We start from the raw sequence: 26,385 nt of genomic DNA on the forward strand, positions 1-26,385 counted from the left end.
AATGAGGCACGCTGAAAGATCAGATCAGGGCTAGGTTATTCTGCCAGCTCCCCCATGCACTCCTGTCCTTGCTCCATACAAAAAGCATTGTATTGCAAAGCAGTATGCAGCTTAGTCACAAGAGAAGCTTGTACGAGCCTGTAGCCTCAGGTAAAGAGCTGCATTTTTTCAGTGTGAGAAACAGGCAGCAAAATGAAGAAAAAATATCCTGCGAAATGGCTTCCTTGGTATGTGCAATCCCAAGGGGTCAGGATTCGTACACCCTCCTGCTGTAGTGTCACAGACCCCACTGCAGCCACTGCAGTTCTGGGGAAAGAGCTCTATGCATTACCCTTCAGATAGCTGGGGGGCAAATAAGCAGGCTCAAAAGCCTCTTCTTCCTTGATTATTGTCATCTCGCAACTCCAATGGAGCAGCAAAATTGAGATGGAAATAGTAAGATACAAAAGTGATGGTGACTTGGTAATAGGTACTAGCACAGCTGTGCTGCTCCCGAGACAGCCTCTCTTTCCTTTGGTGGAGGTGACTCAATCCAGAAGGGGTGATGAGGAGAAAGATTTAAATCAAACCCAATTACTGGGGCTTGAGAGGCTTCCCTGGCAAGCTGTCTGGGATTGACCCAGCAGTTGTCAGATGGCTGCCTCGTCCCTTGACACTGCTCAGAGGGTTCAGGAGCGGTATGAATCACGGCCAGGCTCTTAACGATCTTCTGGGCTCTAAAAGCTAGCCCCTCCTTCTGCCTTTACAGGCACTCACTCACTGAGGGTCTTTATAACGGAGGCTGAGTAACACATGGCCTTTACCTAACCTTCATCAGTGGGCAAACAAAACCAGAAATGGCTCCGTGAGCACTTTGTCTGAGACTCTGGAAATGGCACGCTCTCATTGTGGCTTTGGAAATAATCCACCTAAGAGATTATTCTGGCGTGGCTGTGAGATAATACCGTGAAGCCATCGCATGTGCTCAGCTCTCCTCCCTCAGGCACCTGGGCTCTGCCCAGGCCTCTCCCCAGACACATGAAGGGCTCGTGAAGGTAGCAGGCAGGACCTGACCCACCGATAGTGCCTGACTATCACAGGCAACAGATGCCTGTAGACATGAAATGAGAGGCAGGGGAAAAGCACAGCACGCTGCAGAGGGAGAGCTTGTTATCGTGGACCGTGCTACAGCGAGGCCAGCACACACTGGCCAGTACCTGAGGCTCCCCAGGAGGATGCAGGCCATTAAGTCTGCTGGAAAAATGTTTCAGAAATGATTCTGAAACGAATCAAATACATCCATTTTCTCCCTCAGTGCAGTCTTACATGTGGCTATTAAATCAGACTGGGTCATAAATAAAGAATTGGACCAAAGCAGCATGAGCATTTTTATTAAAAAATGGAGAGTAATAAAGTAAAGCTGTAATAATAACATGAAAATGTTGACTAATATCTGCGAAAAGCTTGGAGAGGCATGGAGGGAACAAGCTATTGTGTTCTGTGGCGGGTGGGGTGCTGGTGAAGTGTTTGTGGTTAGGACAAAGACTCTGAATTTTGCAAGCAGAGCTGATGAGTTTCAGGGTTTGCTTTATGGAGACTCCCTGCACCCATGAGGAAATGGCTGGTGTTCAGGGAAGGCCAGAACAGCTGGGCTGTTATTGAATTCATCAGAACCTCTTCCAAGGGCTCTGTCTGTCCTTTTTCCATTCCCCTCCACCCCCCTGTGCCACGGGTAAAATATGGTCCAACATCACAGAGGCGGATGATGAGCTCCTTGTTCCAGAGCTATGCCAGGCCTGTCCCAGCACATCCAGAGATGCCCGCCATTTTGCCTTGCTGAGTTGGCGCTGTGGCTGGGCCCTGCTGGGGCCTGGCAGCGGGAAGGCTGCGTCTATGAAGACATCAGCAAGGCACGAGTTCAAAGGAGGGGAAGGGGTGGGGAGATAAGAGCTCTTTGAATCTTCATTTAAAAAAGAAAATAAAATCTGATTTAGATGTGCTGGCTAACTCAACACACATGAACCCCAACATCAAAAGCCCCACAGCTTGTACACGTGCTGTTGATAATTATCAGTTTCACTCTGTACTGCCTACAGTGACAGAGCTGATAGTGGGCCACTCCAGCACCCACGTGGCCTGCCCAGTGAGACCCACTCGAGCCTGGGTGGTTAGACTGGGGCTGAGCATGCTGATTCAGCCAGAGGGGTGGATGATGAAATTCCCTGCATATTTCTGAAGCCATAAGATTATGGCAGAAGGCAGGTAATGAATGCCAGAACTTCCAAGAGAGCTGCACATAGCCTTGACGTGAGAATAACATGACTTCGGGGGACGGCACAGCAAAACACCTCCCTTCCCTGTCTGAGAGGCTTCTGCTCAGTACAAAACCCTCCCTCGGAGCTGAAATGACCTTCTGTCTGCCTGTCCACGGGAGGCAGAGACAGAAAGACAGGATGCAGACAGAGACAGAGAGATCATGTTTTTGTTAGAAAGAAGAAATAAGCAGAAGAGCGGTGGTAAAACAATCCCAATCCCACAGCAATTTGTGAGGACAAGCTGGGAAGCCTCTCCCTCTCTTCTCTACCCATGCATGGCCCCGCAGCAGTTTTCTTTCATGAGTTCTTTGCACTTTATAGAATCACAGAATCATAGAATCATTAAGATTGGAAAGACCTCTAAGATCATCTAGTCAAACTATTAAGCCATGCCTGTAACTGCTCTAGACCATGCCGCTCAGTGTGACATCCAACGTTTTCTTGAACATTTCCAGAGACAGTGACTCTATCACTCCCTGGGCAGCCTGTGCCAGCGCCTCACCACTCTTCCTGAGAAGAAATGTTTCCTAATATCCACTCTTCATCCACAGTCTCAAGATCGCCGTCACTACATTCTGCAAAACTTCAAGGACAATTCTACTACAATTACTACTAAGTCTCACGCTGCGCACCCTTTCACTACCCCACTTCCTTGTGGAAGATTGTTTTTTTCATGCACTTAGTCCTTCACTTTGTAGATACCCAACTGCATGGGGAGCTTCAAGGTCTATAAATTATGAAGCCTAATCTAACCTGCAAATGCTCTGGTAAATAGGGTGTTTACAGTAGGCACTGCAATACATCGAATGTATCTCTGTAGGCTTCTGAGGAGCAGCTGGAGGCCAATAAAATAGTCTGGATTTTGGGGGGGAATGTAGAAGTATACCTATAAATAATACTTTCCATCTATGCCAAAAACCGAAACACAAGCATCTAACTCCGCAGCAAATAAGACAGCTCACTTTATAGCAAAGTAGATTCACACCCTGTTGAATATTAGATATATGCTAACTGACAGACCTTCTCTGGAAGTTCAGTTGCGTCCCACTTGGTGATCAACTGCACCTCTTCAAGCAGAACATAAAACGTTATTTGTTTATTTTTGCAAAAGATACAGAACACAAACCTATTCTCACAGTGGTGCTTTAATTACCCCAAAAGGCTGACAATAAATTTACATTTTAATTAAGAGTAATGAATTATGCACGATTGCTTAGCACTTTCTACATAGTTAGCAGACAAGCATAGAGAAAAATACAGTATGGTTTGCAGGAATTAATCCTGACAAAAGGAGGAGAAGGTCATTTTGCTTGCAGTAACTGACCACTTAGGAAAAAAGACTTTCCAGATATCAGACTGTTAAAAACATCCTACTGAAGCTCAGCTACAAGCTCCGTATTGTACTGTGGTCTCTGAGAACTGAGTCCATCTTCTCTCTATCATGACAACACAACACTTGAAGATCATTTCACTAGAAATGTAGCCCTTCTGAACACTTTGGGACTGTGTATGTAGGAAGAGTGATGGCAAAACATTTTCCATCCTCAGCAGGGACATGGAAACACCAGCCTAACTGTTGATGTTGCAGACACCCAGGATTTTGCTGTGTTTTGTCAGCTTATCTGTCGTAAGTGTTGCTCATCCCCACATAAAACCATAGCATCCATTCGACGTGAAAGAAAAGGGAGGATGTTAACTCTTCTGGATGCATAAAACATCATGTAAATTTGACTACATGCAAACATGAATCCTAAAAACAAAAGCAATAGAGGACCAGCTAGATGTAGAGGTCTATGCAATAGACATACTGCATGCTTGACATGCAATAGAGGACATGCAAAGAACACTTGAACTGCGACTTCTGAGACTTTTTACATCACAGGTTCTTAGGAATAGGCATTAGAGCACCAACATTATTTGCAATTTCTCTACCTGTTTTGCCTCTTAAAGTTTTGACCTTCTAAACAGTTCATGTTTAAAAAAAAAAAAAAAGTAATAAAAATGTGAAAAGCAGGGAAAAAAATGATCCACCAAGGAAAAAAAAAACAGAACATCGAATTGGCACTATCACGTTCTTTATGTCAAACTCCAATTTGACCAAGTTGCCTGACTTCCATATTTTAGCTGCTTGTTCTGGCCTCATAACAGTAATTGCCTTCTTCAACTGCAGTACGGTCTGTGCTCCAGCCCTTCTCTGCTCCTTGCTGGAGGCACCAACCTTCCATTCTTTTGTCTGAGGGAAAGTGCTACCTTGGAAAGTGGAACTCACAGTGAGCAGCCCCTTTGAACTTTGCATAGGTGAAAATCTGAGTTTTGTGGCAGCCAGAAAGGCCAGTGGGGAGGTAGCAAGGAATGAATCCACAGAGTTGAGTTAAAGCCCATAATTCTGCAAGGGATGGCACTGTGTGAAGTGCAATTCCACCTAACCACCATGGATCCAGGGGCCCACAGATCCCGACAGCCTTCCACCAGTGCAAGGGACAAATTGTTAAAGTTAGCAGAAGCCTTGCAGAGAACTATTTCTGAGCTGAATGGCAACTGGGTCCAAGAGTTGCTGTACAAGTCTCCTTGTTCCTGCTGGAGCTTTCCCCTTAACCTTAGCTGAAAACGCTACCCTAACTTGTTGCACGTAGAGATGCCAAAAAGGTAGCTGTACTTGTTATTCATTTCCTCCCAAGACTGGGAAAAGGCACTGAGCACAGAAATGTTATTCACTGAGAGTCACTGACTGAGGTATTCCCTGTCTGGGCAGACCCTGAACCGGATCAGTCTTTTCTCAGACAATGTCTCACACCACAGAGAAAGGGGCAAATCCCTCATATTCAGTAGTCACGTCATAAGTAGTCTACAGAACATCCTCCCAAACTGCTCACTTAAAGGTACGTTTTTGACACTTTTTATGGAATAATTCCATTTCTGAAATATGTGTCTCTCTCCCAAGCACATTTCTGTCTTCCTAATCGCTTACCCATATAATGCTTACCACTCCTTCTCTTGTTTCCAGATGCTAAAGCACCCTGAAGGGCATCTGCAAACACTTGCTTAATGTTATTGTTCCATTTAAGTGATCACTCATGTTGCCAAGGGGATATCATCCCTTCTCCAAGGAGAAGAAAGCATATTATAACATTCTCTCTGTGCAGACGCAAATCTCACGGGGAAAATATCCAAGAACGTCCAAGCTTAAATTCTGATCTTCTTGTACAATCCCAGGCAATAAACAGAAATAACCTATGGCATTTTGCAAACTGCAGTCAGTGAACTCTGTTTTTGTCACCTACCAGTGTGTCTTCTGCTCCCCAGCAGGCTTTTTTGGGCTGCAGATTCTCCAATATTCAAAAATCTCTGTTTTATACACAGAATGAGACATCAGGACTGCACCTACAGCAACAAAGTATAGTGGCTTTTTTGTTTGCCCAGAGCAAATCATAGGAATATTTGCCAGAACCAAAATTAACTTATCAGAGATTTAATCATAATAAACACATCCTACAAGTCTCTCACCAGTACCCAGGAGGTACCTTTGTTACACGAGATTATAGCCGTAGTTAAGAATGGATTTGGGGCACCTTGTTGATGAATGCATAAGATCACCAGAAAGCAGAGGGCACCATTTTCAGTCTTTTTTCGCCCTGCTTTTACAGAAATGAGAGATTTGATAGGTTTGTTTTTGGTCTGTCATTCCATTGTTGCTGATAGGTGTAATTTCTGTTACCCAAAGGTGCCTAAAAGCACATAAATGAATAGGCTGCTGCAGTACAGCAGTACTGAAAGTATTTTACAATAGGTAAAATATATATATATGAAAGCTGAAATTGAATGTTACCAATACCTTCATCTTTAATACAGTGAACTCTAAAGGAGGCGAGCACAGCACGATGGGACTGCACCAGGAACTCTGAATTCTCCCTGCACAAAGGTACAGAGCAGAAAGCAGCCTGCATCTTTTCAGACAAGTTGTTCTCAGCAAGCTGAAAGGTAGAAGAGGCCTAGCTTCTGGACAGTGCTGCTACCTTATGGCACATTTAAAGTTAGAGTCATATGTGATAGTAGTTATGCCCTACTGGAAAAAAAATCTTTTATTTTGTTATGTTGCAAATATACAGAACATCCTTTGTTAACATCTCTGCCCTAAAGCTCTAACAAAGAACAGCAAAGTGGTGTGAATACATCATCATTCAATGCATCAGTACAAAAGGCTTCAGTGAACTTTGTTGTTCACTATCACACGCCAGCTCATTTTAGTAGTTGTGTTTGGAGGTATTTTTTTACAAAACTTATAGCAATCACCTTGTTAAATTAAAAGGCTACAAGAGACTACCCATTAATGTCACACAGGCTGCTGAACAGTCACCATTACAGATTGAGGCTGTTGCTACACCTTATCTAAAGTCAAATTTGTGACCTTGAATCATGGCAGTATGATCTCATTACCAGCCCCTGTAAAGCAGCCAATCCCCTAGGTAGGACTCTTTTTGTTTTCCTCCTTGAATTTCCCCTTTTAGTGTGCTATTCTGGTGACATTGAAGGGTAACTTTAACCGGTTCAGCCACCAGAAGCTACACCTAATGTTCCCGAGTTACTGCCTTTTGAATGGGAGCTTTCACTGAGGCTGGCTGTGAAAAAGCACCTGGAAAGATACCTGCTGCAGCCTTTGATGTTGGAGGTGGTGGGAGGTTTCAACATCTCTTGGCTTCTCTGCAGACCTCCAGGTGATAAGGTAATTTTTGATCTCCGTCAGTCTGCTGGGCTGTTGCCATGAAGAAAGCAAAAGAACACCCACTTTCAGCTGCTGGTGTTTACCGTTGTTTGCTCTTTAGCTGAACTCTCCAGCACCAGAGGGGGATATTTGACTCACACGAGCATGATGTTGGGTTTCACACAGCACGGTCCATTTGGTTGCTGTAGCTTTATTTGAAGCAGGTCATAAAGAAGAATTAAGCTCTTTCCTTCACAGTCATGCAAAAGCCCTCCAGTTCAGGCAGGCTTAGCTAAAGGGAGAAGAGAATGTCTGTCTTCTGAGCAATGGTAAGTGTGGAGGTAGCCTATAAGTGTCCCAGTAGCACAGCACTGCTCTAATGACTCTAGCCCACAACCATTACAATAGTCTCAATTCCAAAATCCCTATTATGATGCACAGGTAAGCTAGTTTTTCAGGTTTAAAAAAAAAAATACACGTTTTTCCCTCACCTTCACAAACCCATTCACACGCTCTTCAGTTCTGGCAAACCTCACACTTTCTGGTTCACTGAGAGCCCAGCTGTACCAACGGAGTGAACTGAAGAAGGCAGGCCAAGATGTAGACTTGGTGTAGGACTCACAGGTTTGTTTGCATCCAACGCCAGGTGGGTATTGAGCCAAACTGCAGGTTTTGCCCCATGTTGGCACAGTGCTGCCTGCAGAGTCACACAGCTTCTGGGCTAGAAGTGCCTTGCACCTGAGTGATGTGGTGTGGGTGCAATTAATTTGGGTCTGCCCTCACCTGCCCATTGAGACACATCCTAAGGAACCTAAAGAAACCAGAAGATGAATGCATCACAGTTCTGTGACCATGACCAGGGAATGAGTATAAATATTAGACAAATAAATAGTAACAATCTGGAAGAAGACACTTTATAATGGAACCAGGCAAAAAAAAGGTAACAAGGATGAAAGGCATTTCAAACTTTGGGCTCAGTAAGAGCAGGTACTCAATGGAAAGACTGTGGCCAGAGAAGCTGAATAACTGGAGGACATACTTCCAGCTAGAAGAAAACTCTCAACTAAGAGAATAAGAAGAAGCAATTCTGTGACATTTGGCTTGTCACACATACCACAGCTATTAGGCCAAGTCAAAGAAGGATTATGGTTTAAATAATCATGGAAAATGGAATGCAGATTTGCTCACATTCTATAAGAATGCTGCATTTATTCCAAGATATTTTTTGCACGTTACTAAGACAGCCCTATATAGCAGCAGCAGCTAAACAAATAGCTGTTAGAACTAATTCTGGTAGGTATGGTGCATCAGGTAGTCATCCACAGCTGAGTGTGGATTTAGACAGCCCACTGTGCAGTTTGACTATAGACATTTCACTGTTGTCTGTACTGTGTTCATTTTCAACATTTTTATTGAAAACAACGTTTGGGTAAAGGAGCTCTGCTGGAAAGAAGGATGGAACAGATACCAATCTGGTCAGCCAAGTACAGTGCTCACAAGGCAGGTTTCCTCCTGACAATGGGCAAGGTACAAACACGCTAAGTCTGTGGCCAAAACAGCACTATCTGGCTTCTCTGTGCTCCAAGCCCAGCGAGCAGTGCATGAAATTGGCCTTGGGCAACCTCCCTCTTCCCAGATCAATCTGAGGCTCTTCATCCAGCTACAGGCTCACAGGAAGCCTCTCCTCACCTGCTCCAGATCCTACACTCCCCTATGTCACTCCATTTCCGTGTATGTCCTAATATGTCTCTCCATATCCCCACGCATTCTTCCATGTTCCTCCATAATACCCCATGTCCTTCCACATCCCCCCCCCAACCCTCCAGGTCTCACCATCTCCCTCAACATTACTTCAAAGTCCTCCATCTTCCTCCACATTCCTCCTTGTTTCTTCTGCACCTCCCTCTATGTGCCTCCATGTCCCTGGCAGGTTGCTACGCTCTGGGAAGAAGAGGGAACATTGAATCCAATGTTCTTCTGGGACAGGTGCAGAATGTACTTTGTCTTTTCTTTCTGCAAGGATCAGGGAGGAATGCCAGGAATGCCCAGTGCCACACAAAAGTAGGCTGCCTCCTTGCCTCTGAACATCGGGTACGCTCTCTGCTTGCTGTGTTTGTTGAACTCGGCTGTGTTTGCTCCCTAGCAGGATCATTCCTTACAGATCCTGGCACAGAGACCCGGCCCTGTTCTGGGTCTGTAAGTACTAATAATGTGCACGTACCTCAGTAATGAGAAGGAGATGAAAGTTGGAATGAATGCTGATGTGAAATGATAGCAGGCTGGGAACAACAGCACAGGAGAGCATAGGCGTAAACTACAATGTGTTCAGGCTCACAGGAGGCACAGTTCAGTCTCTCAAAATTGTACTAAAATAACATCTGTGCTGATGGAAAAGGGACATGGGCATAGTTGGAAGGTGGTTCCTACAGAAGCAAGTGCTCTGACAGTATCCCATGCAACTGGTCACAATGAGGATGGAAAGGCGATGCACTATTTAATCAGGATTACCTGCGGACAGGGAAGGAGCTCCCCAGATAAATCCTGCTAGGAGGCACATCTTTGGGCTTCTACTCCATTCTCCTCATTTGTGCCTTGTGTAATTTCACTAGCATCGTCAGACCTTCACAGGCTGGGAAAAAAAACACAACCAGCCTGGGAACCACAGCAGACAGTGGGTGATGCAAAGAGTGAGTGGAGAGACCAGCATTTACTGGGAAGAAATTACATGATATAACCCAGATTTGCACTCTGACTGAGAAGTAGAGGATTTCAAGGAAACATGGGAAGGGAGGAGGTCTCCCAGCACACTCAGGAATTGCACCGAGCCATGAGCAGGACTACCTGGGGAGCTCAGCAGCCACATGCTGTCTCCAGGAGCTGTAGGCATCTGCAAAGGATGCACAAGCCTTTTCTGCACTGTGGTGCTTATGCTTTCCAGATTGTGTCTGGAGAGTGCAGTTAGTAGAGTGTTACACTGGGGGAAGGAGAAGGATGTAGGGAGAATCATAGAATCATAGAATGGCCTGGGTTGAAAAGGACCACAATGATCATGTAGTTTCAACCCCCCTGCTATGTGCAGGGTCGCCAACCACCAGACCAGGCTGCCCAGAGCCACATCCAGAAGAGAGAGACAGAGGTGCCTCAAGTCCTTCAGGAGATAACTTGTATGTTCTGTTGGGCTGAGGCTGTGCTGCATCTTGGATTCAAGATTATACAAGAGAGTGAGGGCAAAAAGGATGAGGTGTAAAAGGGTCTAGAATTTGCCTCCTCCAGGAAGGTGGCAATGCTAAGCAAGGCCTTTTGACAGAGTCACATTGGCCTCAAGCTGTCCTTCCAATACACCAGTATTGGAAGAATTGTTACACAACCTCCTCCCAGGCTGCTCCTCTCCAGCCCATGAGCCCAGAAACGCAGCATGGCTCTGTTCCATCAGACAGGCCCTCACCCAGTGTAAGCTGCTTTCACTTTGCAAATTACTCACGGCATTTCCTGTAAACACGATCAACATCACCTGCGGGCTGTGAGCAGGCAAGCAGAGTGACATTACAAAATGTCTTCTGAGAGGGCAGGCTGCCTCATTTTTTCCATTGTTTCCCAGTTTCCATGCTTGGAAGAGCTAGAAAGTGTGGGGTGGGGAAAACCCCACGTTGATCGAAAGGGGGACAACTTCAGTAGAACTTCTGTGTTGTACTTTCCAAAGCTGTCCATAACCTCATTGTGGAGCTGTCCTTTCCCTAGAAAACCTCAGGTGAGAAAAGATGGTGAGTGCTCCATCTGCTTCCCAGTCTCGTATCTAACTTCTATACTTGCTGTGCCTGAGGAAAAATACTTGCAGCCTAATGTCAGGATAGAGAGCAAGCCCAAAGAGGATGTATGAGCAAGGAGAGCAAAACAGAGCTGTAACATAAATAGTATGTAACTAATCTCACATGCTTGGAAAGTCCCAGTTCAAGCTTCCCCAAGTCATGACATTGGATTAGAGTGACTTAAGCAGTTTGCTTTGAAAAGTACAAGAAAACAGGTAAACAAAGAAACCTTGGCCTACCTGGAGGTCTATTTGTCTTCTGATATCCTTGTCTTCAGGTTCACTGTGGAGGGCCCTAAACATATCCCTCTGACCATGAGGCCTAGAAACGGCATAGAAATGGATAGCTCAGATTCTCATGTGACCACCAACATTTACAAAGCAATAAATATCACAAGATATATGATAGATCAGAAGAGCAAGGAAGCATCACCAAACTTGCTGCTAACACAAAGCAAAGCAGAATGACAGTGTCACCTTACACTGGCATATACTAATGAGGTGCTGTAAGAACCGGCTTCAAGGACTATTTGAAGTCAAAGTTATTTTCCCTTTGTTTGCCTTTTGCTGGCATTTGCCTACACCTTGGACAGGACAGGGGGGTCACCTTGTTAAGGAGCTTTATAAAGCCCTTTTTATTGTTTCCTCAAAAGCTCAGAATCTAGTGATTAGCGGGGTCCAGTGAAACAGACCTACAGGACTAAATGAGTGAGCCAAGAAGATCCACAAGGACTGGACCTAAATTATTGTTCCAGAGATGGAGAGAAAGAAAAATAAAATAAAATCGATTTGATGTAACATCACAAAAATGTGAAAGAAATACGTGGCTGCAGCCAACGCAAACTGGCAACTTCCCAGACTTTATTGGCACTGGCCCAGTGGGATTGGTGCCACGTGGCCCGCAGCCGTGCCAGAGGCTTTGATTAGATGAGGAGCAGTGATTGATGAATGAGAAGGCAGAGATGCAGGGCAAGTGGCAGGGGTACAGGGAAGGGAGACAGAGTGAGGCAGAGGCAGTCAAGCAGCAGCAAGTTTGGATATGAGCAGCTATTCGAACAAAATCTCCAAGGCTTAATTTTTATGGCAAATTTCTGAGGCCATTTTTATCTAGCTTTGTCTTTTTCCAAGAATGGTCAAAACCCTCTGCTGCCCACAAGAGCTTTATATCACAAGGGAGTGCGGTCTCTTTGAGAGTCCCAATATCCTCTTTTAAATCAGAACAATTGGGACTATCCTAGTGAACATTTCTCATACTCTCTGCTCCTGAAGATTAGCTTGGAAAGGGGGAGAGACATGCAGAGAGGAAAACTAGTTAATTTGTGCTTCTAAACCTCCAAGAATCTGAATCCATTTGGGATCAAGGCAGCTGTAACTGAGCAGGTTGGATTTTCAACTCCAGCCTTCCCCTTCTCCTCTAAAACCACGCTGCATACACAGAGTTTCACGTGGGATGTTTCTTCATGGCTCTTGGTGTCATCTGAAACCATTACCCCAAGTTATACATTGACCCATGGTGTTATGCCCAGTGAGCAGGAAAACTGGCAAACAGGCAGGCATTGTGCACAGCCAGCCCAAAATACCTTCTTTATCAGTGCGGTCAGCAGCTGTCAGGGAGAATTTTGGAGAGCATTTTGCCTTCTAGCAGCAAAGCTTCAAGGTGAGATGGCAAAGCAGAGGGTTGAACCATAGCAAAAGTGTAGCAGTTGCCAGCTAGTGGATCAGAGAAAGGTTTCTGTGCCTTCTTTTCCTGACTAGGATAAGGATGGCCCAGCTGCCCCAGTCTGCACAAAACCTTCATGCTCAGAAGGTACCATAATGAGCAGAGCTTACCTGCAGAGAGTTTCAAAGAGCCCATATTAAAATTGCGAGGAGCTTCTGTCACCTCCAGTTCCAATGGAGGGTGTTGGGATAACAGACGGGCCAGCTGCTCACTTGGAGATGGGGAACTGGGCACCAAGGGTGACCCCAGCCTTGGCCATGTTCTCAACAACAGGCATCATCCTCTAGGAGCCAAGCATAGTGAGTAGGCTCAGAAAGTAACAGAAGTTGATTGATGGCCCCAAAAGGGTAAGGAGATGAGCCAGGGCCAGGGTCCACCTAGAGGATTCCATCTCGAGCTAAGGCAGAAAGGGTCAGTGACAGGGCTGACAGAACTATAGCATAGGTCCAAGGGCTCCATCCAGGAGGTAATGCTGGAGACCTGTTACTTACGATACAGATCTTAGGGCCATCTGGGAGACAGGGCAGGAAGCAATCACACCTACAACATGGGTCAAGCAGGCACTGGCAACCCAGGGCTGAGCTGAAATGGGTTGTCTAAGCTCAGGGGCAGGGTGGGAAGAGGCCCCAGGTGAGACTGGTCAAGGCCATTAGGTGTTGTTAGTGTCCTAGATGTAAATGCAATGGGAATAGGGGCATATGTATCTCTTCCTTTCCTTTCCTTTTGTGAATAGTACTTGATGTGAAGCATTGCTACAGAAGTACCAAATGCTTAACCAGTGCCTGCATGGGGAATATCTGGAGAGTGGTTTTTCATGCGGAGCCTGCCCTCATTCCAGATAAATCCTGCTCACAGAGCTGCTGTTTGATCATCAGCATCAACTCCTTACAGTGTATAATGCACTCCTTAAAAACAACATTAATGGAGGTGTAGAGTCCAAAGTTAGGAAATGCTATGATTAAGGCCACCTGTGGCCTTACATCATCATCCTCATGGGTCTGCCTTGGGAAATAATCTCTAATTGCCTGCTTAATAAATTCTTACCTCACTCAGAGTACAAGGTTGCCAGTGCACTGCTGTTTTGGTCTTTGGTCTATTCTGCATCTGTGATCACATGGCTGCAGGCTTTGTGTGCTGCTTGTTGCTCCAGCCCTGCTCTAAAAAGCGATTATTTCACTGCGTTTTCTGAACTCCCCATCACTAATGCATCAGAGTATTTGCCAAGTGGGTTCACCAAGCTCCACAAAATCCATTTCAGGATGGAAAACTGAGGCAAGAGAAAAGATAAACAGGTTAGGTACTGCAACCGGGAGTGTGAAACTCTCTGAGCCTGAGCTTTCCCCGCACTCAGCGTTATACAGCACTCAGTAATTTTAAGGACAGATGCCACGACATTAAGCTACGTCAGAAAGCCTGCAGCGTGTTTGCAAGTGAAATCTCACTGCTTCCACTCGTAGCCACACTGGAGGAATAGCTGATTACAGCTTGGTTTCAGCCACTTGTTTCACTTTGTAACATGAGCTTTGCGGACTAAGTTGAAACAGAGTTCCAGTCTCTAAGGCATCATCTGACACAAGAGATGTTTGAGATTCAGACTGGTTCTTTTAGGGGAAATATAGAAAGCTGTCTTTACACTTCTATGTGCTTTAAGATTTACTGTATGATATACTTGTATTTAACACATATACATATTTTGGCATCGCTTACACCAATATATACGTAAGCAGATGTGCAATTAGACAGCACTTCTCAGGAGGCTTTGTTGGCAGCAGAACTGTAGGACTCTCTAGCTTGGTTTCCATTCTGTGCATGAGTGCAGCATATATTCAAGGCAGTAAGTGCTCTTCTGTGTGCTCTCTGCAGGCTTGACACCGTGGAGTTGGAAGTAAGAGGTCAGTAAACACCTTTCTTCCAGCCCTGCCTTCTTTTCCCCTCTAGCTCCCTGGCTTCTGTGACTGCAGCTGAAGTTCCTGTCATTTTCAGCTGACCTTCCCCCCAGCCAGAGCTATCAACCCAACTTTTGGCAGCACTGAACCTCTCTAGCATCTAAGGTCTAACAAGATCAGAGAACTGAGGATTAGCTGTACAACTCTCCAGCCGTAACACAATCTTCACCAGGTGCCTCCGGCTTCTCTTCCAGGCACCAGCTTGTTGCCTTGTGCCCAGCTCCTGCCTCTTTACAGGTCAGACCTGTGCCTTATTCCAGCTTATGCCTCCTGGCACAGATTCTCCAGCATCTCGACACTGAAGTCTAGTCTCTGATAATGCTCTCCGCTTCCCCTTCAGCTTCTGTTCAGCCTTCGCTCCACCAGGACACAACCCAACCTTCCTCTAACCACAAGGTCCTGCTGACCATGTCCTACAGAAGATCCTATAACACCAGAGGCTAAATCACTGCTTCTTTGGACAAGTTGTCCCACTGCACAAACTTGGCCCTCTCCTCAGTCTTTTAGCTCAGATTCCTGGGGGAAAAATCAGCCCTCTCAAAGAGAGATAAACCCAGATAAGGGGGAGGGTTATGGGATGGAGGGCATAAGGCAGCCTAAAGCATATACTATGTACACTACTTCTACAGGAAAGAAGGGGACAGACTCTTTAGCAGGGTCTGTGGTGATAGAACAAGGGGAAATGGCTTCAAGCTCAAAGAGGGTAGATTTAGACTGGACATAAGGAAAAAGTCTTTTACAGTGAGGGTGGTGAGGCACTGGAACAGGTTGCCCAGAGATGTAGTTGATGTCCCATCCCTGGAGACTTTCAAGACAAGGCTGGATAAGGCCCTGGGCAACCCGATCTAGCTGTGGTGTCCCTGTTCATTGCAGGGGAGTTGGGCTAGATTACATTTAAAGGTCCCTTCCAACTGTAAGGATTCTACGATTCTATGATATGCTTTGGTTTTGTCCCACCTATAATAATTTTCTTTGTGGAGAAATGAAGGACACAGGAAGGCTTAACTCTTCCACTTAATGTTCGATGCATCATGCAGCTCTGAACTAATACGCTGCACTTAAGCCAGCTCTCCTCTGAGAAAGCAGAAGAAGATCAGACTTGAAGACAACAGAGCCAGTTGTATGTTCTTTGAAATCATTCTCACACATTTCTGCAAATCTGCACATACATAATAAGCAAAACTCAGTCAAACTTTACCACAGACCAGGTGCTTTTCTCTTCACTCAGTTATCCTTTTAGCTCAGGAAGGAAATACCCTGTGCACAGAACAGGCTGTGCACAGGTGTTTTGTGGTATTTGTTGTTCAGGGGAGCAACAAGATTTGCATTAGGGGCAGAGGGCAGAAAGAAACTGAAGAGGGACAGATTAAGGACAGATTAGGGACAACCACATCAGGTGATGTGGAAATACCCTTCTTTCCCTGCAGTTCTTTAACAATGACCTGTTCATATGGACATTTGATTAAAAAATACCAGTAGTTCTTCCTTGTGGTGGTATGATGATGTGGAGTACTACTAGCTCCCACTCTCCCTAAAATGAGGGTGACCAGAGGTGAATGACTGAATAGCTGAAGTAGTTTCTTCACTGATTGTTATCAATCGGGTCAGCATCATTCAGCATGGCTAATTCCACCCACCACAAGTTTGTTTTCAAAGCAAGATGATGCCATCACTTGTTGTGGATGCACTGTTTAGGCATGTTGCAGTATTGCCTAAGCTCAGCGGGAAAGAAAATAACATTGTTAAGGGCAGGTGATAATATCAACTCTGTCTGAAAGCAAGAACATGTCTTTCCCAGCACCTGTGGGGAGTAGAAGCACTAGCAATGAGCGAGCAGCAGGGAAGAATCACACGGAGGTCCTGATGCTGCAGAGTTCCCAAGCTCATGCCTAATTCCAAGCCTATGAGTACCTCCCTCAGCTAGAGCCAGGCATACGAACGTGTCAGTGAAGTAGGGTTGTGATCATGGGGAAATACTGGACAGAAGATCTGTCTTAAAGAAAAAAAAAAGGCAAAAAGCAAACAAACAAACAAACAGGCTTCAAACAAGAATCCATCTGTCTGCTATGGAGACGTGGACAGGAAGGAGCAGACCACTGGAGAACAATGATATCTATGATGTGTTTTTGTACAATGCCTACAGCTCCCTGATTTGTAATGTAATCAACACATCAGAGAGACAAAATTCTTCTAAGCAATCAACATTTTTTCCCGTCTGAAGTATGGGTATTGCACCAATACCAGTTCTCCCACTCCTTCAAAGAATGTCATGCAACCAAGAGGCAACAAGTCTCCCACATTTAGGGTTTTAAATCACAGCCAGGGTGGGGGAAAGCAGAGGGTTGGTTCCTGAAGGATCAGAGGTGGAACCCATCTGGTGTCCCAGAGCTTTCATGAGAAAACTGTGGATGAGAAGCCATGAAACAAGAGGGAGAAGAGGAGGAAAATCCTTTCAAAATCTGTATTTGGGAACAAATACGAAACAAAGACCCAAACCAGACATTTACACCTGAGTTCATTGGAAAATAGAGGGAAGTGGGCATTTCTAGGACATGGTTTGCCTTGTCCTCCTGTAGGTGCCTAGAAGAGATCTGATGACTCATGCTGTGAGAATGCCTGCTATCCCCGTGGATGATATAGGGAGCCCAGAGCGACAGGCACAAACAGAGCTGTCTGTGGCTGCTTATGGTTGGGGTGCACCCCATTGGCCATGCCCCAGGGGCCTGGTAAGAGGCTGAGTCATGGTTGTTTGATTAAGAAGAGATCCTGGACACAGGGAGGATTGTCCTCAGGGTCACCTTCAGCTGCGTCTGGACTTTCTGCAGAAAAACCTGGTGGTGATATAGCTGATGTGGAGACATTTAAGGTCAGGCTGGATGGGGTTCTGAGCACCCTGATCCAGCTGTAGGTGTCCCTGTTCATAGCAGGGGAGTTGGACCAGATGTCCTTTAAAGGTGCCTTCCAACTCAAATGATTCCATGATTCAATGTGCTTTGGGACGGCAGGCAGAGCCACAGGCTCAGCTGGTGAAGGACAGAGGATCAGTGGCTGTGGTAATGCAAATGCCCACCTTCAGAAAGGAACAGAAAAATAAAAAAAGATCTTCAACCTTCATAGTTTGCTAACTGAGACTTCCTGTTGTCATTTGAGGGAATCCCTCCACTCTGCTGAATAACGCTGAAACTGGAAAGGGGTTGCAGGCAGGGTTTTCTGATGGGAACTAGTATGTCACAGAGAGAAAGTGGTGTGATTCAGGAGCACAGTGAAACCCTGGCAGTTTGGGGAACCCCTTTTTACCACATCCTTTGGCAGCGCTGGGGCAGAACAAAGTCAAAATGAGGGCGGCCAGCCGCAAACAGCATCCTGCAAGGAATAGGAAGAAGGGCCTTTATTTTTTTAGAGTTCTTGAATGTGACCTTCTGGCCTCTCCCTCCTCCTGCCCTCATCCCTACATCAGAATGCAGAGCAGCATCAAGAAAGCAGTTCTACACGGGGCAGGAAATGAAGCAGAGCAGCTAAAACCTCTGTGCTTCTCAAAAGGAAACAGCAGCACACTTCAGACCACGTCAGCAGTGTCATCTCCCTCAGCTCATGGCATTAGCTCCTTGTTTACAACAGCTGGTTCCATGTAGACCCTTACAGGTGTCCAGACTCAATGTTTCCCACAGCTTATATTACCCAATACTTTTTCCCCCTATAATTGACTGCATCCTGGCCTTTGTTACTTTGAAAATGGTACTTCTACACCTTAGCTCTGTACCTCCAATAAACCAAACTCTTGCTGGTCAGGACAGCATCATACTGTTCAGTCTTGGCATTTTCTAGCCTGCCCTGCAGCACCATCTCCCCTCTTTGTTTCTTTTAATAAAACATAAGAGGCAGCTGCTACATCAAGGCACGTTGCCACTTGGAAGAGCACAGCAAGATGTTCTTATATAGATAAGCTACAGAAAATACCAATCTGAAAACCCCAGTGGCTGCATGATTGACTTAAACTCACTGCAGAGAGGCTGACTGATGCGGAGAGACCAGATGTTCAGAGGGACACTGAGCCTCAGCTGTAGAACGACTTCCAGAAACTCTCACCCCTTCAGCACTAAAAATAGGAACTGGGTTTTCTGAAGCGTTTTGTGTGCTCACAGAAGTTACTTCTTTGTCCACAGGCATATAATGCTGAAACGCCGCTTCCTCTTTAAACACCTAAGTAGGGTTTGAGCTCTTCTGAAAGCATCAGGCTCCTGAGGTGTCTGTGTGTGCTGAAGGGACTCCTCAACGCTTCCGGCTTAAAACACATTTAGCATGGAGGGATACCTATCCAAGGTGGCTGTTACTTAGCCCTGCTGCTCAGAGGCACGCTGGCTCTAAGTGAGATGAGTGCAGATGCAAAGGCATGTGCTATTCCTGGGCACATGAGAATGAGATTTCCTGCCTTTGGAAAATATGCAAGTCGTATGGGGCTCAATCCACAGCAAGGATGCCTTCTAAAAGAAAGATAACCTTTCTAGCTTATCTGGGGCTTGTGTTTACATGTTGCTGGTGTTCTTGTTGCCACAACTAAAAACTGTTCTCAGTTCTCTGATGTGCCCTGTCCTTGATGAGCCCTTTGCCAGAAAAATGCTGTGAAGAGCGAGTCCCAGGAACCTCTGCGTACCTTTTATTGTAATAGCAAGGACTCTATCACAAGGAGTTGTTCACGCTTCTGTCTCCTTTACAACAGTGCTGTGCGACCTTTGCAAATTCGATTCTTGAGTAAAAGAATCAACACTGAGCTTATCGTGTCACCTCCAGGTACTCTCAAAATCTCTCACCTGTCTGTTGGATTTGTTATATTATAGGGTGTAATACTTGGTGCAACCCTGAGCTCTGCTGACGACACCAGTCTGGATTAACAGCCTAAATTATCAAGTCTTCGGCACCAAATATTTACAGTGCACCCTTGGAAAATAAATTAAATTTTGCAGAACTTAATAAACACAAACTGTATGCAGAAAGAGAGGTGAGAAGAGCATGTATAAGGAAAGCTAAAAGATTCAGTTATCCTTTGATCATTTTCAATATTTCTGTAGGCTTATTTATTCACTGCTGAGAGATAAAGGCTTCCTATCTACCATGGGAGATCAGATATTTTCCCTTTGTCTATGCAAAGGAGTCTGACCCCCCCCACCTTCTGTCCTTTGGATGACTGTCCTGAGCGTATGAGATGACACGCAAAGGCAGGAAGAAAGGCACAGCTCAGTTTCGCCTGTTGACAACGTTTCACTTTGCATGACAACTTAAAACCAGCACTTAATGAGAGATGAGGGCTCCCAGCCCATCTACCATGCACGTACCTCTGCCACGAGGCTAGAATTTCATCTGTATCCCTCCACATGTGTAAGGGTACGCACAGAGAATCTATGGCTCAGGTCTGCTCTGAACCCAGACTTCTAAGAGCTACGCCAGAGCTGAGCCACACACCTGGACCTGGCTCTGAGAGAATAGATGCATGGTTTGGTAGAGAGATTTTGCTCCAGTTCCACATTGTACTGACATAGCGACACATCTCTTGAACCCAAAATTCCTCCAGACTTCACACACAGCACTGCAGTATGCCATGTAGGTACTCCTCTATCTTCTGTGATGTTGGTACTTAGGTGCATTAATAAAAGCTCTGAAATTTTTTAAAAGGTAGTACTAAAAGGAAAGGTAATTTTTGTGCCTAGTTTCCAGCATCAACCCTCTGCAGGCAAACCAGAAGAGAAGAATGAACAGCAAGACCAAACCAAGCCAATTTTCATGAGAAAACTGGTCATCCGAATTGAGAAAGGGAAACCAATTGCGGAGCACGTTTGTGTTTCCAGATCCCAGTGCAGCAGGCAACACTTGTTCTTGGCATTTTCACTTCATTACCCTTCTGGCCTAGCCAGAGAAAGCATGTGCTAGTTTTTGACTTCCATCTCCCTGAGTTCTCTAGCCAGCATGCTGGACTGATATGTTTTCAGGTCCAGAGGAGGCCATGAAGATGATCAGAAGGCTGGAGCACTTCTATGAAGACAGGCTGAGGGAGCTTGTTCAACCTGGAGAAGAGAGGGCACCAGGGAGACCTCATTTCAGCCTTCCAGAACTCCAGTGGAGCTTCCAAGCAGGAGGGGGGACCAGGGGAGGCTTTAGTCTCCCTTTTCAGATAGGACAAGGGGAATGGCTTCAAACTAAAGGAGGAGAGATTTAGGTTAGATGTCAGGGGGGAAATTCTTTCCTCAGAGGGCGGTGAGGCGCTGGCACAGCTGCCCAGAGAAGCTGTGGTGCCCCATCCCTGGAGGCGCTCAAGGCCAGGTTGGATGGGGCCCCGGGCAGCCTGAGCTGGTGGGGGGCAGCCCTGCCCACGGCAGGGGTTGCAGCAGCGTGGACTCTGAGGTCCCTTCAACTCAAGCCATTCTGTGGTTAAGTAAATCACAAGTGCACATCCAGTTAGGGATGTTTAGCATAACTATCAGATATCCTGAGCTTTGGAGGCCTCCCATGCACAGCTGGTGGAACACAGCCCTCCAGCCTGTGCTGTTAGATGTTACATGGGTTGTTCTTGGCTTTCAAACCAGTTCCACAGAATGTTTATTTTTTATGGAAGGTTTGTAAATATCTATGTGGATGGTAATAGTGTATACTTTCAGAAGCAGAGAAATGATATCTTGGTTTGTTGGGAAAGCTTTCCAAATGCTTCTAGACTTTGTGGAGTCAGAGGAGACAGAAACTCCATGTTTTGAAGCCAAAGTAGGCTGCTGGTTGCTAAGAAGCTATCAAATTAACCAGAGTAGGCTTCGTGCACTTGTGTACTATAACTGTAGTCTTGCGTGCACTGTGCTTTACCACAGGTTCCAAGAAGCAAGACAAAAGCCTCTGGTGAGTCAAAGCAAAGTGTCTAGCTGCACCGCTTGCTTTGTGGACTGCAATTTTCACCTGACTTGAGAAAAACCCACAAAGGGAGAACAAAATGGAAAAGGTCACCAGCGGCACGATCTGAGGAAGTCTAAGGAGGAAAAGACCCAACCCCCGTATTCCTGATAGAAATGCAGTAGGAGCTTTTGTCCTTCCGTGGGACCACTCCAGAGGCAGAGCGCTCTATGGGAGTGGCTGGGAGATACGGCCGTTGGTGATGTTGGCTAGGGCTCAAGTTCAGAGAGAAGGAATGACGTGACCCTTTCTGGACTAAAGCTACGGCAAATAAAGGAACAGAAGCCAGTGGAGAAGCCAGCAGGATTGTGCTGTGTCATTGGATATACAACTTAAAGCGGTCCACGGATACACGCCTCAAGTACATTACGAAGCTGAACATTTTTGCCCACTTGAGGATTTCAAGTGACCACACCCAGGCATGTTTTAATGCCACTGTAATTAGGGGTGGGACAACCGGTTCAGATAAAATAAAGAACAACCTGAAACTACATCCAAAACTTAAAATGATTCTCTCTCATCCTGCTCAGAGTTGTTTTGCCTTTAATCTTTTTTTTTTTTTTTTTACTCCTTCACATACCTTTCCTGCTTTGAACAAGCAGAAATACTGACTGTAAGATAGCAGGCTTTTCTTATTTCAATAACTGAAACCAGCAAATATTGCAAACCTCATAAACGTCGAGACTCTCAATCCCCAGAATATTTTACAAAAATGATCTCTGCTTCACATACACATATTTTCCCAGCCTGCCTCCGGGTTTCAAACAAGGAAACGCAGTTACCATTCAGTGACCACATTTGTCTGTGCTTTGTGCTTGCACCCCGGCTTTCTGATGACAGGCTGTCACAGCTAGAGATACCCACTTCTTCTCTTGCTCCTTCCATGCCCCAGTTCCTCATGGTGAGAGATGCAGACAGGACACGGGGTTTCTTGTTACGGGGAGTCAGCCCACCCCCACCATGCCCACTGCCCACGTCCCTCAGTGCCACATCCACACGGCTCTTGAACACCTCCAGGGGCAGTGACACCACCACCTCCCTGGGCAGCCTGTGCCACTGCCTCACCGCTCTTGCTGAGAAGAAATGTTTCGTAACACCCAACTTGAACCTTCTCCTGGCACAACTTGAGGCCACTCTGTCTCGTCCTATTCCTGTTTCTGGGGAGAAGATGCAGACCCCCACCTTGCTCTGAGGTGGGACAGTGATGTCTCCTGTCACCCATCTGTCAATCCGGGCAGAGAACAAGGCTCTTGTCCCCCTTTTGTCTGTAGCATGGAGCATTACCCACATCTAGCATCACCTGAGGACTGAAGACTTATTCTCTGCATTTCTTGACTTACTATAGCACAGATTTCTTCAGGAAGGAGGGATGCCGGGGGGAGAGCAGATCTGTGGCTATTTAGTGGTCCCCTGGGCCAATAACTTCTTGTTTGTGTGCAAATCATGTCTGATCCTTACAGGCAGCTCCTTAAGGCATAGCAACAAGAAGGAAAAGAAATCATAGCAGAAAAAATTAAGAATGTGCTGAGATATCGCCAAGGGGACAGAATTATAAAGTGCTCCTGAAAAGATTTTTGGTTTTGTTGTTAATTTCCACCTCTTTTTTCACACTCTTTTCCCCTTTAATTTTTCTTCCTCCCCACCTTTCCTCCCCACCATGCCTCGATCTTGTTGCAAAACAAGCCCGTTTCATCAAAAAGGAAAGAAAAACAAGTGCAGCCCTGTGCCACCACCTGTAAGTTGTCCCAAATCCATTACCTGCGCAGTTCCAGACAGTGACGTCCACCGCCACCGCGAGCGAAGCACAAACACCACCTCATATGAATGGCATGTGCGTAGGAACAAAAACAACAACAGAATTCCTGTGCGCATTGCTTTGGGCTTGTAGGCTTTCTTTCTTTTTTTTTTTTTTTTTTTCATGTTATTTTGCCTCAACGTAGTCACAGAGGTATGGCATTGATTTATGTCTTCAGACATTTCTGTAGCTTGTTAGCTGGTTATTCTGCTTTCTAAAGCTTTGTAACGTGCTTACTTTGCAAATCTGAACAGTATTGCATAATTACTGAGAGGGCTCCTTATAGGTTTTAAACAGAGAAAATATCACAGGACAATAAACACCAGATTGCCTCTACCTGTCTCCGTGTCCTTCTCATCGGTGAGGACACGCAGGGTTGCCCATGTCATTGAGGTTCCTTGCATGTAAGGCACCTACTGGTTTTCCAGAGGCAGAGACACCCAGCAGGAAGATGGCATAGAGAAAGAAGGAGCCCTTTCAGAAGAATGCTCTTTAGCACTGCTCCAGCATCAGCATCCGCGGGGCCACCAGGGAGGTGGCCCAAGTCCTGTTGGCAACTAGTGGTGACCCCAGCTAGGAAGGGGCCTTGGTTTGTAGCCCAGAGCACATCAACTCCAGATGACGGCTTCTGCATCATCTTACAGTGCCCAGGGTGGGCAGCCCCATGCTTGCTGCTCTGTCTTGCCTGCTTGAGGATGCCTGGTAGCTTCAGGTTCGTGGCAGTAATAAATTTAAGGGAAAAAAGAGACTCTTAATTTATAAGGGCACTTTTTTTTTTTTTTTTTTTTTTTTAATTTGCCATTCTAACTTTCTGTTTTTCAATATATCAGTTTTTCACAGATCGTATTTTACCATGTTCCTGTGCTACTTCCCAAGCTGAAATTCAGTCAATGAAACTCTAGATCATAATGAAACAGCAGTGGTTCTGTGCTCAGAAACGCAAGGAGCTTTTTTGACTGTGGTTTTGCTCTTATCCGATTTCAAAGATTCTCTGTGAGAGTTGTGAAACCAACCCACTCAACGTGAATCAAAACCCTGGGCTGAGCTCACACGCGGAGTCGGAGGAGGAAGCCTGTCTTCCCTCTGTGCTGAGTCAGGCTCTTCACCCACCCAAGGCACATGTGCAGGGAATCCACCAAGCGCCCGCTTACTCCTCAACAAGTCTCTCCTTGCTCTCACGAGCCCAGCGTGGATATTGGCTCCCACCCCTCCTCACCTCCACCACCCTTCTGGGTTTCTCTGCCTCATTTTCACACTCTCGCTCTTGTGTGGAGGGGGAAATTCAGCCACATGAAAGGGGGCAGCCCAACGCCCACAGATTTCCAGAATTAAAGCATTAGCTTTCCGCACCAGCCTCTATTTTCCCGGCTTTGGAGACTTCCCCATGTCTTCACACAATCCCTTCATTCAGGTCACAGCAACCCCAGCCCCTGGCGAGGGCTCGACTACCACTCCATTGCTTCCCCAGCCTGGTGCCCTTGTCTGAAGGCAGAGGTGGAAGCAGAGACACAGCTCCATACATGCGCAGTGCAGCACTGGGAACAGACCACCACGGCACTGGTCCCCATCACTTGGAGAGGTCTGAGCAGCTCGTGATCAGAGCTGAGCAAAATAGTCATGCTGGGCACCATAAATAACAAGAAGGAGAGATGGGAGAGATAAGTGTCATTTACATATCTGAATCGTTGCTTTCATATTTGATTTTGTTTAGCAAAGTAAGTGTAAAGAAAGGACTGATGATAAACACATTCCAGGAAGGGCAATGTCGTTTTTGAAAACTGGGCAATTTGTTTGTTTTAAATAGAGCTTTTGTTTCAGATTGCATACATGTAAAATAGGAAAGGTGTAGGAAGAAAACCTTGCCCCAGAGATGAAATGCACTCCTTGGCCTGAGCTTGAGCGAGTCTTGTGCTGACTCGGAACGAAGCGATGTGTGTGGAAGGGGCACCTGGGGGAAAACAGAACCAAAGCCCAAGCATTCCACACCAGCAATTTGCTCTCAGCTTTTTCTTTAATGCAGTTCAGCCACCAGCTCTAGGAGGTGTTACTTGTCCATTATTTATGTGTTCATAATGAATGGGTATGAACATTAGTGACCTCTTGCATCACAGGCACCGCTGGCTGTTACATTTAAAGTGAATCCAAGGACCTGGGTAAGGATGCAGAGCAAGCAACTGTTTGTTGTAGCAACGGCTCCTTTGGTTTTTCAGGGAAAACTTCTCATGGCCTCCAGACACTACACAAACCAGAGAAACCACCTTTGAGAACTTGAAGATGCTTATTCAGTTTTTCCCCCACCCTAGAGAATGGGAGGGTGAAAATATCCCCTGGTTATATGGGGAAAACAGTAAATTAGAAGTGTTAAAGGTACATTCAGTTGGGCTTGAAGGAAGGCAGCTTCGTGTTCGGGGATAATTTGTAAGGAATCGTCAGTTATAAAAATGCTCCAAGCTGTTACGTTCTCCGTTAATCACCCAGCACTCCAGCTAACTGTTGCAACAGCCCCATGCTCTAGCTGCAGCTACAGGCACACACGCTCAGCTGCTGGCTGGTTGATCCCACCATACCCGCTACACTCAGCTTTTCCTCTTTGCCTTTTCCTGCTGCTCCCGCCGGCACACCCTCAGACAGCCCCGGTGACTACTGTCTGCTCCTGCTGCTTCACGGATATTTCGCCCGTGCTTGTCCTTATGCAGGGAATTCAGCCTGACTGAATACACGGAAGTCTGACAACCAGGCTGATTCGCTCATACCCCTTGGTTGCTTCATGGTACGTGTGGAGCAGCTCCTGGCAGGCCCAGTTCCCCTTCCTCACCCCACGCCCTGCCAGTGGCATGGGGCTCCTCAGGCAATAGAGAGCTGATGCTCAAGATAACCGGGAGAGATGGTGCTTTTGCCCAAAGAAGGAGAAGGAGAGGGCTTGAAGTGCTACCCTCCCCACCCAAGTATGATTTCTCACAAAAAGACCAGGCTGGGAAGACCAAGGAGATGGCACGTGGTCCTTGCACAATTACCAGAATGGTGGGAAGTCAGCAAAATTCCTTGTCGTGCAGTGACCTATCTGCCTTGGAGCATGAGAGAGATCTCATCATGCATCACAGTGTATCCGGAGACTTTTATGTTTTGGAGAAGCAATCTCAGCCCTTGTCAGCTTTATCTGAGTGTCTGGACTGGATGTTGCATTTTCTCCTGCTCCTTT

At 46.1% G+C, this 26,385-nt stretch overlaps 1 long non-coding RNA gene across 7 annotated transcripts; it reads right to left on the reverse strand.

Annotated features, from left to right (window-relative positions):
* Nucleotides 1–3,423: 3,423 nt before the first annotated feature.
* On the reverse strand, nt 3,424–24,790 carry LOC101748713. Of its 7 annotated transcripts, none has more exons than XR_005841834.2 (4): nt 23,150–24,790; nt 9,502–11,120; nt 8,827–8,934; nt 3,424–7,804 (listed from the first exon to the last, which is right to left on the reverse strand). It is a non-coding gene; the product is annotated as an uncharacterized LOC101748713 (long non-coding RNA). The 7 variants fall into 7 exon arrangements; XR_005841842.2 differs by having other exon boundaries at nt 3,424–7,285; nt 7,485–7,804; nt 8,827–11,120; XR_005841837.2 differs by having other exon boundaries at nt 3,424–5,675; nt 6,127–7,804; nt 8,827–11,120.
* Between the last annotated feature and the right edge of the window lie 1,595 nt (nt 24,791–26,385).

This window comes from Gallus gallus, chromosome 1 (assembly GCF_016699485.2).
Source record: "Gallus gallus isolate bGalGal1 chromosome 1, bGalGal1.mat.broiler.GRCg7b, whole genome shotgun sequence".
In the NCBI taxonomy this organism is placed as follows: domain Eukaryota; kingdom Metazoa; phylum Chordata; class Aves; order Galliformes; family Phasianidae; genus Gallus; species Gallus gallus.